The 13,189-nt window shown below is 40.5% G+C and overlaps 1 pseudogene; it reads right to left on the reverse strand.

The window, feature by feature from the left end:
- Positions 1-1,655: 1,655 nt before the first annotated feature.
- On the reverse strand, positions 1,656-3,883 carry LOC143678674 (phenylalanine--tRNA ligase beta subunit pseudogene; annotated as a pseudogene).
- Between the last annotated feature and the right edge of the window lie 9,306 nt (positions 3,884-13,189).

Here is a 13,189-nt window from a genome sequence, read left to right on the forward strand (position 1 = left end):
TAGATAAAAAGAGCATCAGACACAAGGTTTTCACAACCACACAGTCACATTGTGAAAGCTATATCATTATACAATCATCTTCAAGAAACATGGCTACTGGAACACAGCTCTACATTTTCAGGCAGTTCCCTCCAGCCTCTCCATTACATCTTGGATCACAAGGCGATATCTATTTAATGCGTAAGAATAACCTCCCGGATAACCTCTCAACTCTGTTTGGAATCTCTCAGCTATTGACACTTGGTCTCATTTCACTCTTCCCCTTTTTGGTCGAGAAGGTTTTTCAATCCCTTGATGCTGGGTCTCAGCTCATTCTGGGATTTCTGTCCCACACTGCCAGGAAGATCCACACCCCTGGTAGTTATGTCCCATGTAGACAGGGGGTGGGTGGTGAGTCTGCTTGCTGTGTTGGCTGGAGAGAGAGGCCACATCTGAGCAACAGAAGAGGTTCTCTTGGGGGTGACACTTAGGCTTAATTTTAAGTAGGCTTGACCTATTCCCTGTGGTGTTAAGTTTCATATAAACAAACCTCAAGACTGGGGGCTCAGCCTATAGCTTTGGTTGTCCACACTGCTTGTGAGAATATCAAGAATTCAACTTGGGAAGTTGAGTTTTTCCCCATTCTCACCATTCCCCAAAGGGGACTTTGCAAATACTTTTCCCCTCACTGATCAAATCACTCTGGGATTCATCAGGGCATCACCTGGACAAACCAACAAAATCTCATTTCCTATACAAAGTTTCATGTACTTATGGTGTTCAACCAACTATCTACATAAGTTATATTAGGAGATGCACTAGTCAAAGAATAGATTTGTACCAAATAAACATTTTTTGCTTTAGTCTCACACATTAGTTGAAATTTTAAAATATTAAGTACCATCTATTTTCAGCACACTGCAGTAATGACATTCTTTTGTTCTTCCTCATGCAAAAACATTTTTTAAATTTGTACATTTAGTCACTATCATTATACACTCTAGGCATTCCTAGATTACACCATCTCAATCTTTCTCGTCTATCTTTCTTTGTGATTTCATTTATGCACCAGCCATCCTCCCTTTATCATTCTCATATGCAGCTTCATTCAGTGTTTTAACATAATTGTATTGCAGTTAGGTAATATTGTGCTGTCCATTTCTGAGTTTTTTATTCAGTCCTATTGCACAATCTGTATCCCTTCAGCTCCAATTACCCAATATCTTACCCTATTTCTATCTCCTAATGGTCTCTGTTACCAAGGAAATATTCCAAGTATATTCACTTATGTCAGTTCATATCAGTGAGACCATACAGTATTTGTCCTTTTTTTTCTGGCTAATCACACTCAGCATAATGTCCTTAAGGTCCATTCATGTTGTTACATACTTCATAACTTTATTCTGTCTTACAGCTGCATAATATTCCATCTTATGTAAATGTCACAGTTTGTTTAGCCAACTGTCTGTTGATGGACATTTTGGCTGTTTCCATCTCTTGGTAATTGTTAATAATGCTGCTATAAACATTGGTGTGTAAATGTCCATTTGTGTCCTTGACCTCATGTCCTTAGAGTAGAGACAGCATATAGATGGATCCTGTTTTTTAATCCATTCTGCCAGACTATGTCTTTTTTTTTTCTAAAAATAGTGTTACTTTATTGTTACCCAATGACAAGCACAGGTCAAATGTAGGAAATAAAAGCGAAACCCTTAGTTATGTTCATACTTGTTCAATATGTGCTCTAATCAATTATCTTGTTTCATGCACTAAGGAAAAGTATGGCATCCTGTTATGCAAGAGCAATCAGTTACAGTATGAAGCTCTGATGTCTAAGAAGCAATTCTGATGTTCAAAGCTGATCCCACACTTAGCTAGTCCATTTCTGTCACCCTCTGCTGGGCTTCTGCCCAACAATGAAGTTTCCTGCACACTGATACCACATTGAAATAGTGCACAAGCTGGACTAATACAGGGAAATGGTGCTACCTACCAATGGAGCCAGACAGTGTTTTCTACTTTATTAAACATTAAAGCCCAAATGGATGTTCCCTGTGGAGGAGGGCTGAAGGACACTGTGGGAGGGTGGGGATACCTTACAACTGAGACTGAGTTCACAAAAAGGGTTCAATATTGATTTCCAGGGAGGAGCAGGGCATGGTTAGTTCAAATTTGTTGATAACGTCAGGATGAAGGACCCCGAGCTTCCCAATGCTTTGACCCCTGGCAAAGATCTCAGCACATCGCCCGGGGAAGAAAGCAGTGCCTTCTGATGCTTTGATCACATATCCCCCCTTCTTTTCACCAGAAGGCACATTTAGCAGCTGCATAATTCTGTCCAGCAGCCCATGGATTATCTCAAACCCAGGGTTCTTGTTGTAATAAACAGCACAGAGATGCCTATAGTTTCTTGCACCTACATCTCTGCTGGAAACTTTTATTACAATATCAGAGATTTCAAACAGCTTCAGAGGTAGGGGCATCTTCCGATTTGCTGCCATTGTCTTTAGAAGGCCAGGAAGTAGGGTAGTGCGCGCCACCTGAAATTCAGCTGTTTTAGGGTTACTTATGTGGACTGCCTTTGTTGCAGAGATATCCAAACCGAGTTTATCAGCAATATCTTCTTGGGAGCACAAAGCAAAGGTAAGGGCTTCAGTGAATCCAGCTGCTGCCATGTCATGTCTTAGAAGTTCTGTGAGCTTATTAAGGGGAAATTGATTAGCTATGGTGTACGTTTTTGGGAGCGCCACCTGAATGTTATTATATCCATAAGCAATAGCTGTATCTTCTATAATATCACATGCATGGATAATGTCAGCTCTGGTTGGAGGGATTTCAATCTCTATTTGATTCCCATCGCCTATGACTTCTGACTTTAAATACATTCTGGTCAGAAGCTTTGCAAGATTTTCTGGAGTTTCTCTGATTCCAACTTTTTTGTTAATTAGATCAGCTCTCAGCATCTCCTTTCGGTAAGCCAGTTCTGGAAAGGTATATGATTTTCCATTAGGAAAAACTACCTCAGTTGCTTCAACCATAAATTGATTCTCACAATATTCACTGAACATGGTGACAATAATATCCAAGACTATTTTTGCCTTTGTAAAGTCAGTTCCTGTACATTCAATAAATATATTTCTAGTCTTTACTGTTACTTTGGAATGATCCCCATTGATGATTGGAGGCATTGAAAGGATGACACCATTGCTATCATAAACAACTGGGTATAGTGGTTTATTCTCAATGCAATATTCATAATGCAAACAATTATGCAAACACTGTTTAAGGTGGTTGTCAGTCTTGTATATGTTCATTAGTTCACAGGCTGTATACTCCTTTGTCTTATTTAGAGGCTTGAATTTAATATCTGAAGGACGCTTTGCAGTATAAGTAAACGGGCCAGACAAACTGTCCAAATCATGGGTGCCAATAGCAACCAATGCTCTTTTCCTGCAAATATTCTGATGCAATTTCTCCTGAAGTTCAATGAAGCTGTCATATCGATCTTTAGAAAACTTTATATTTCGAAGAACTGCTGCTACAGCATAAGGTCGGATTTTAGCTGTCTCTTCTGTGATAATAATTTCTGGATTTCTCCATTAGGCATCACCTGTTTATAGACTGGGGCCTTTATCCTTTCCTTAAAGACTTGAAGTCCTCGGACCAATCCTTCCTGACACAGGAGATCATATCTATTGGCGGGAACATCAATTTTGTAAAGAACTATATCAGAGGCCCCCTTAGCCTTTTCATTTCCTTGTTCCTTACTTATAATTTCCTTCTCAGAAGTAATTTCGTCAAGTTCCAGACCAAATTCAAAACATAGTTCATCAAATTCTTCATTGGTGTATGTCCGGCCCAAGGCTTGGAAGAGCAGATCCCGCTTCACGCTGATAGTCAACATCCAGACTATGTCTTTTGATTGGAGAGTTTAATCCATTAACATTCAGTGTTATTACTGCATGGGTAGTACTTTCTTCTACTATTTTGCCTTCTGGATTTTGTATGTCATATCTAATTTTCCTTCTTTTTACCTTTACTCATAGTCTTCCTTTCTACACTCTTCTCCACACCTCTCTCTTCTGTCTTCGTATCTGTCTCTAGTGTTCCCTTTAGTATTTCTTGCAGAGCCGGTCTCTTGGTCACAAATTCTCTCAGTGATTTTTTGTCTGAAAATGTTTTAATTTCTCCCTCATTTTTGAAGGACAATTTTGCTGGATATAGAATTCTTGGCGGGCAGTTTTTCTCTTTTAATAATTTAAACATATTATCCCACTGTCTTCTCACCTCCATGGTTTCTGCTGAGAGATTTGTGCATAGTCTTATTGGGCTTCCCTTGTATGTGATGGATTGCCTTTCTCTTGCTGCTTTCAAGATCCTCTCTTTCTCTTTAACCTCTGACATTCTGATTATTAAATGTCTTGGAGTATGTCTATTTGGATCTATTCTCTTTGGGGTATGCTGCCCTTCTTGGATCTGTAATTTTAGGTCTTTCATAAGAGTTGGGAAATTTTCAGTGATAATTTCTTCCATTAGTTTTTCTCCTCCTTTTCCCTTCTCTTCTCCTTCTGGGACACCCCCAACATGTATATTCCTGCGCTTCATATTGTCTTTCAATTCCCTGAGTCCCTGCTCATAGTTTTCCATTTTTTCCCCTATAGTTTCTGTTTCTTGTCAGATTTCAGATGTTCCGTCCTCCAGTTATGGAAATCCTATGTTCTGTCTCTCAAAATCTACCATTGTAGGTTTCCATTGTTTTTTTCATCTCTTCTACTGTCTTTCATTCCCATAAGTTCTGTGATTTGTTTTTTCAGACTTTCAGTTTCTTCTTTTTGTTCTTCCCTTGCCTTCTTTATATCCTCCCTCAATTCATTGATTTGGTTTTTGATGAGGTTTTCCATGTCTGTTCGTACATTCTGAATTAATTGTTTCAGCTCCTGTATGTCATTTGAATTGTTGGTTTGTTTCTCTGACTGGGCCATATCTTCAATTTTCCTAGTGTGATTTGTTATTTTTTGCTGGTGTCTAGGCATTTAATTACCTTAATTAGTTTATTCTGGAGATTGCTTTCACTTCTTTTATCTAGGGTTTTCTTGCTGGATGAATTTGTTGTCTATCTGTTCTTTGACATTCCATTCAGCTTTATCTGGACCTTTAGCTTAAGTTTTGTTTAACAGAGGAGAATTTTTCAGTTCTTGTTTTCTTGTTTCTTGCCCTGCTTGTGTGGTGCCTTTCCCCCACACACACTTAGGAGGGTTTACTTAGATATTATACACCCCAGCCAGATTTTCCCAGACCAAACTGGCCTCCTATCAGGAGGAAAGAGTCACCTGCATTGGTTTTCCCTGAGGGTGAGACCCAGCAGGTTGAAAGACTTTCCTGTGAAGTCTCTGGACTTCTTATCCTGCCCAGTATGTGGTGCTTGTCTGACTGCAGGTCCCACCAGCATAAGATGATGCGGTACCTTTAACTTTGGCAGACCCTCCCTGCTGGGGCCGTGGTGGAGACAGAGGAGAGGTTGTAGGCTGGTTTTAATGGCTTCAAATTACCAAGCCCTGGTGTCTGAAATCCTTGATGTAGGGATTCCACCTGAGTTGGGCTTCACCCCTCCCCTGGGGAAGGCTCAGGCTCCAGACAAGCCCCCAAAAGAGCTCACTTCTGCCTATGCCTGAGGCAGTTGCAGCCTGAAAAGTCCTGCCACTGTATCCAGAGGCAGTCAAGCCTTTGTAGATACACAGCCAAAAAACCTCTGTTTCCTTCTTTTTTCCCCCCCTTTTTCTGTCAGTCCTGCCCCCTTGGCGCTGGGGCAAAAATGAGCAACCTCCGCTTTGATCAAGCTCACCTAAGCTGGGGGCCTATTTTTAGTAGTCAGAATTTGTTAATTAGTTCCACAATTGGCGTTTGATTGTGCCCAGTCCCTGCTGCTGGTAAAGTCCTTTCCTTTCCCCTCTGGGAAGTGGCCTATGGGCGAGGGGCACTGGCTGCCGCAGCTTTAGGAACTCATGGTTCTGGGGGGTGCTCACAGCCGGTCCAGCTGGTCTAGACTGGGGTACGCTGTGTGTCCGGTCACTATCGTGGCTCCGGGAGCTGTTCTGTACTGTTTCTGGTTATTTAGTAGTTGTTCTGGAGGATGAACTAAAATGTGCACGTTGTTAAGCCACCACCTTGACCTGGAACTCCTGGATGAGCTTTCAATATTGCTCATTTTTTGAGACAGATTATGCTCACGGTTGTGTTAGGCTCAGGGTTAGGTGCAGGGTGAAGTTTCAGCAAGCATTGGTGGTTGGTTGTGGGTTAGTGTTCGGCTTCGGCTCGGGTTAGGATTTGGATTCTGCTTAGGGTGTGATTGAGATAGGTGAGAAGCTTGGTGTAGGTTTGTGTTGGTTGTCAGTTTTGAGGTCGTTGTACATTAACAGGGAGTACTAGTGTTAGGTGTAGGTTAGGTTAATGCTGGTGTTCTCTGAAGAAAGTACTTTCAGTCCAAAAAGTGCACTGAAGCAAATGGATCCATAAGCCCCTTAGCTTTCAAAACAGCATTAGGTAAGGGATTTGCATAGCAATTGTTGAGCTTTCTGTGAAAATGCTAGTTTTCCCACAAGACGTGCATCAAAATGAATGGAGCCAGAATGTCACTCAGTTCTACAAACCCATTCACAGACTTTTTCAGCAAGAATAAGGTGAGATATGTTGGACAACGCCATTTTTTTTTAGAGTAACAAATTTTAATGTATTAGAGTACAAAAGATTCATTGATCTGGTTTCAGGTTTTGCATTGCAGCTAACCTTTAAGAAATACCACTTGTTGATATTGAAAATTACTGATTATATATGTAGAATGGAATGATACGTTGATGTTTTTGTTTGTTCTTAATTTTTTTAAATTAATAAATAAGTTTAAAAAAAGAAATACCACTTGTTGAGTTTTGGTGTAATATCAAAGAAGGATAGCCATAATTATCTAAAAGTTTATTAAAATGTGCCTCCTTCTCCATATATGTACCTGGCTGGATTTTCTTTAAAGACTTCAAGCAAAACAACACATACCAATAGATTTAATGCAGGACTAGTCAGGCCAATTCACCTAGGCATTGAAGAAATTTGCAAAAATGTAAAACAATACCACTCTTCTCACTCTTTTCCATTGTTTTGGAAATTATAGTTATTTTTTTCATAAAATATGCCATTTATGTTCATCCCAAAGGTTTATTGTTACTTTAAAGTGAATTATGAAATTATTTTTAATGTTCTCAGTTTGAATTCCTAATATGATAATAATTGATAGATACAACCCACCTGAATAAAAGCTCTTTGGGACCCTCAATAATTTTTAAGACTGTAAAGGGGTCATCTTTCCAAAAAGTTTAGGACAGTAGTTCACAGAAATTAAGGCTCCACATTTGCCACAGGAAGTGCGAGAAAGTTGGGGTTCACCCTCTCTCACTGGGGCATGATAAGCAGTCTCTGGGGGGCTCACGCAGCCTAAACACCCACTCTCAGCATAACTGCCTTAGAACCTGCTGAGTCCTTTGCCTCTCAATGTTCCTCTCTCCACACTTTTCCTTTGCTTTCCTCTGATTGCTTCCTTCCTCCAAATCCTTTCACAGCCTAGCTGGCGTCCTTGACCCCTCCCCGCTTTCCTCCTTGTCTTCTCGCTCTGAAACTGGCCAGGGTGGGGACTGACCCTGGAGGAGCCTGCAACTCAGGGGACCTGGACACACACTGACAGTGTTCAGCTTAGGGGGAGGTCTGGGGATCCTGGGAGCTTCCCCGAGGTTCAAGCGGCTTTTGGGACTCAGGCAGGACTCTGTAAAAGCAGGAAGTCCCTTTTCTTCTCACAGGAGAGGCTTGCACATGTGGGCAACCTGCTGATCTTTACCATCCACCCCAAATAGAAGTTCTGGTCTCTCTGAACACTTGCCAGTGTCTGCAGGTACGAACGATATCTGTTCCTGGTGGAACAGTTGGGTACATTTAGCCCTTTCTGTGCCCCTCTTAGGGCACAGCAATGCAGAACAAAACTTCAGCGGCTAATTGCTTTCTTTGGGGCCGTCAATAACTCTTTTTCTCCATGGGCCAGTGCATCTTCCTGGAAAGAAGGGTTTTCAGCCCTGCGGGGCTTCGTGGGACCCCCTCACACTGATCCCATCGGTGGAGGGTCTGAAGCTCTGGCCCAAACTCTTGTTCTGTGGGTTAGCCTGAGAGAGGAATGCACTCGCCCAGGGCCCGGTCACAACCCAGCCCCTTCCTCCTGCCCCAGGCTCTGTAATGACAGTTATCTTCCTTCTCGCTGGGAGCCTCCGGCCTGGTTAGGAGGAGGTGTCCCCACATAGCTCTCCCCACTGCTTCCCTCTGGAGGAAGCGCCCTGGGTCTCCTGAGGCAGAGCGGGTCAGATTTCTCAGCCATTGTGGTGTTAGTTCTTCTTGTTGTCTACTCCAGATCCCTTCTGCTTTCCCTTGGCCCAGCCCCCACCAGCCAGATGGAGCTGCCTCAGGACAATGAGCTGCAGACAGGTCCATTCAAAGCTTTGCAGGAGGGGAAGTGTTTTTTTTTTTTAATTGAGGTAAAATTCACGTAACACGTAATTTGCCATTTTAACTATTTAAAAGCATATAGTTTAGTTCGTTTTTTGTATATTCACAATATTGTGCAGCCGACACCACTATTTAATTCCAGCACATTTTCATCACCTCAAAATGATGTACCTATTAGGCAGTCACTCCCCCTCCCCCTATGATGGTGGCTTCATTTTTTTTTTTATTAATTAACGGGAAAAAAAAAGAAATTAACCCAACATTTAGAAATCATACCATTCTACATATGCAGTCAGTAATTCTTAACATCATCACATAGCTGCATGATCATCGTTTCTTAGTACATTTGCATCGGTTTAGAAGAACTAGCGACACACCAGACAAGGATATAGAATGTTAATATAGAGAAAAGAAATAAAAGTAATAATAACAGTAAAAAAAAAAAAAACAAACAAACAAAAAAAACGAACAAACAAAAACAAACAAACAAACAAACTAAACCTATAGCTCAGATGCAGCTTCATTCAGTGTTTTAACATGATTACTTTACAATTAGGTATTATTGTGCTGTCCATTTTTGAGTTTTTGTATCTAGTCCTGTTGCACAGTCTGTATCTCTTCAGCTCCAATTACCCATTACTTACCCTGTTTCTACCTCCTGCTGGACTCTGTTACCAATGACATATTCCAAGTTTATTCTCGAATGTCGGTTCACATCAGTTGGACCATACAGTATTTGTCCTTTAGTTTTTGGCTGGACTCACTCAGCATAATGTTCTCTAGGTCCATCCATGTTATTACATGCTTCATAAGTTTATCCTGTCTTAAAGCTGCATAATATTCCATCGTATGTATATACCACAGTTTGTTTAGCCACTCTTCTATTGATGGACATTTTGGCTGTTTCCATCTCTTTGCAATTGTAAATAATGCTGCTATAAACATTGGTGTGCAAATGTCCGTTTGTGTCTTTGCCCTTAAGTCCTTTGAGTAGATACCTAGCAATGGTATTGCTGGGTCGTATGGCAATTCTATATTCAGCTTTTTGAGGAACCGCCAAACTGCCTTCCACAGTGGTTGCACCATTTGACATTCCCACCAACAGTGGATAAGTGTGCCTCTTTCTCCGCATCCTCTCCAGCACTTGTCATTTTCTGTTTTGTTGATAATGGCCATTCTGGTGGGTGTGAGATGATATCTCATTGTGGTTTTGATTTGCATTTCTCTAATGGCCAGGGACATTGAGCATCTCTTCATGTGCCTTTTGGCCATTTGTATTTCCTCTTCTGAGAAGTGTCTGTTCAAGTCTTTTTCCCATTTTGTAATTGGATTGGCTGTCTTTTTGTTGTTGAGTTGAACAATCTCTTTATAAATTCTGGATAATAGACCTTTATCTGATATGTCGTTTCCAATTCATTTTACGAAGCCAACATCACCCTCATACCAAAACCAGTCAAAGATATTACAAAAAAAGAAAACTACAGACCAATCTCTCTAATGAATACAGATGCAAAAATCCTCAATAAAATTCTAGCAAATCGTATCCAACAACACATTAAAAGAATTATACATCATGACCAAGTAAGATTCATCCCAGGTATGCAAGGATGGTTCAAGATAAGAAAATCAATTAATGTAATACACCATATCAACAAATCAAAGCAGAAAATCACTTGATCATCTCAATTGATGCAGAGAAGGCATTTGACAAGATTCAACATCCTTTCCTGTTGAAAACACTTCAAAAGATAGGAATACAAGGGAACTTCCTTAAAATGATAGAGGAAATATATGAAAAACCCACAGCTAATATCATCCTCAATGGGGAAAAATTGAAAACTTTCCCCCTAAGGTCAGGAACAAGACAAGGATGTCCACTATCACCACTATTTTTCAACACTGTGTTGGAGGTTCTAGCCAGAGCAATTAGACAAGAAAAAGAAATACAAGGCATCAAAATTGGAAAGGAAGAAGTAAAACTATCACTGTTTGCAGACGATATGATACTATACGTCGAAAACCCGGAAAAATCCAGGACAATGCCATTTTAACCTAAAAATAAGTATGGTCGCCTGTGGACCAGTTCCATTTCTCAGTTTCTGAAATGAATGATGTGAAGGCTTGTGTCAGTGTCAAGGTTAAGGTTAGGGTTAGGGTTAGAGTGAGGTTGGGGTTAGGGTTACGTTTCAGGCTGCATTTGGGTGCAGGGTCAGTATACAGCTGAGGGTTGTGCTTAGGGTTGGCTTTGGGTTTGGGATTAGGGCTCAGGCAAGGGTTTGTGGTGGGTTTGGGTCTAGGTTTAGGGTTAGGGTTAGGCTTAGGCTTAGGCTTAGTGCTGGTGTTAGGGTTAAATTTAGGGCTGCGGTTTGGTGCAGGGTTGGTCAAAAGTCAAGGATTGTGTTGGAGTTGGGGTCAGGTTTTTGGCCATGATTGGTTGTAGGATGGAGGTAGGGTTAGGGTTAGCGTCAGGGTTGGGGTTGGGATTAGGGTTAAGTTTACAGCTGTGTTTTTGTGCAGGTTTGGAGTAAATTTGAGGGTTGGGTTTAGGGTTGGTGTGGGGTTTGCGTTTAGGGTTTGGGCTAGGGTTGGTGGTCGGGTTGGGGCCAAGTTTAGGGTTAGAGTAAGGGTTAGGGTTAGATTGGTGTAGGGTTAAGTTTAGGGGTGTGGTTGTGTTTAGGATTGCTACAAATTTGAGGGTTGGGTTTAGGGTTGGGGTTGGCGTTTCGGTTAGGTACAGGTTCAGGATGGAGGTAGGGTTGGGTGTAGGATTAGGGTTAGATTTAGGGTTAGAGTTAGTGTGAGGGTTTAGGTTGAAGTCGGGCTTCAGGTCGAATTTCGGACCGGATTTGGAGATAGGGATTTGTGCTGGCATTGGTTCTACGGTGTTTCGGTCTCTGTTTGTGTTTGTGGTGGCATAAATGACACATTTAAATTAAGTGAAAGTGAGGGTGCTCTGAAATATTGCAGTGTTGGTAAAAAATCTTATGCCAGTGAATGGAACCAGAAAGATTCTAAATTTTCCAAACATGTTTAGGTAATGGTTTCCTTTGCTGTACGTGAGTGCTTCACAGAAATGCCGTTTTTCTCTGACAAAACTGCTCGAAAGAGAATGGCGCTGGTAAGTCAATGAGCTCTCAAAATACGTGTACAAACGGGTCTCCTATTTTACTGGGTAGCATTAGTTTGCAGTGGTGTTTTCCATGAAAAATGCTTGGAAATCTGTGCGGATGTTAATTTTGCTCATTTTTTTTGAGACAGATTACATTCACGTTGGTATTAGGCTCAGAGTTAGGTGCAGCATGAAGGTTCAGCAAGCATTGGTGATTGGTTGTTGGTTACAGTTTGGCTTAGGCTAGCATTAGGATTTGGATCCAGATAATTATACAATATATCTTGGGTGGGGACAGCAGCTGGGGCAGCTCCTGGCAGCGTAGTGTCACCTTTGAGGTTAGTTCTCTGGTGGGTCTGCAGGCGGCGGTGGAAGGTGGAGGGCTGGTGGTAGCTTCTCTGGCAGAGGGAGCACACTTAGAGCCCTAATGAGCCTGCAGGTTGGTTTAGGGCTAAAGCCCTTTTCACACGTGCTGCACCTGAAGGGTTTCTCTGCTGTGTGAATCTTCTGGTGCACATGTAGATCTGATGTCTGGTAGAAACCCTTGTGACACTTGGCAAAAACAAATGGGCTCTCATTTCTGTGTTTTCTCTGGTGGGCATCTAGTTGAGAGAAATACCAGGTTTTTGGAATTTTGATTGGCACTGTGCTGAATCTACACATCAGTTTTGGTAGAATTGACATCTTAACTATATTTAACCTTCCTATCCATGAGCAAGTAATGTCTTTCCACTTAATTAATCTTCTTTGATTTCTTTTATCAGTGTTATGTACTTTTCTGTGTACAAGTCCTTTACATCCTTAGTTAAGTTCATTCCTAGGTACTTGATTCTTTTATTTGCTATTTTTTTTTATTAATTAAAAAAAGAATTAACAAAACAATTAGAAATCATTGCAATCTACATGTACAATCAGTAATTCTTAATAACATCACATAGTTGCATATTCATCATTTCTTAGTACATTTGCATCGATTTAGAAAAAGAAATAAAAAGACAACAGAATAAGAATTAAAACAATAATAGAAAGAAAAAAAAACAAAAAAAAAACAAAAACAAAAAACCTATACCTCACATGCAGCTTCATTCAGTGTTTTAACATAATTGCATTACAATTGGGTAGTATTGTGCTGTCCATTTCTGAGTTTTTATATCCAGTCCCGTTGTACAGTTTGTATCCCTTCATCTCCAATTATCCCTTCTCTTTTTTTTTTTTTTTAAATTAACGGAAAAAAAGAAATTAACCCAACATTTAGAGATCATACCATTCTACACATGCAATCATTAATTCTTAACATCATCACATAGATGCATGATCATCATTTCTTAGTACATTTGCATTGGTTTAGAAGAACTAGCAACATAACCAAAAAAGATATAGAATGTTAATATAGAGAAAAAAATAAAAGTAATAATAGTAAAATCAAAACAAAACAAAACAAAACAAAACAAAAACTTATAGCTCAGATGCAGCTTCATTCAGTGTTTTAACATGATTACTTTACAATTAGGTATTATTGTGCTGTCCATTTTTGAGTTTTTGTATCTAGTCCTGTTGCACAGTCTGTAT

This window comes from Tamandua tetradactyla, chromosome 4 (genome assembly GCF_023851605.1).
Source record: "Tamandua tetradactyla isolate mTamTet1 chromosome 4, mTamTet1.pri, whole genome shotgun sequence".
In the NCBI taxonomy this organism is placed as follows: Eukaryota; Metazoa; Chordata; class Mammalia; order Pilosa; family Myrmecophagidae; genus Tamandua; species Tamandua tetradactyla.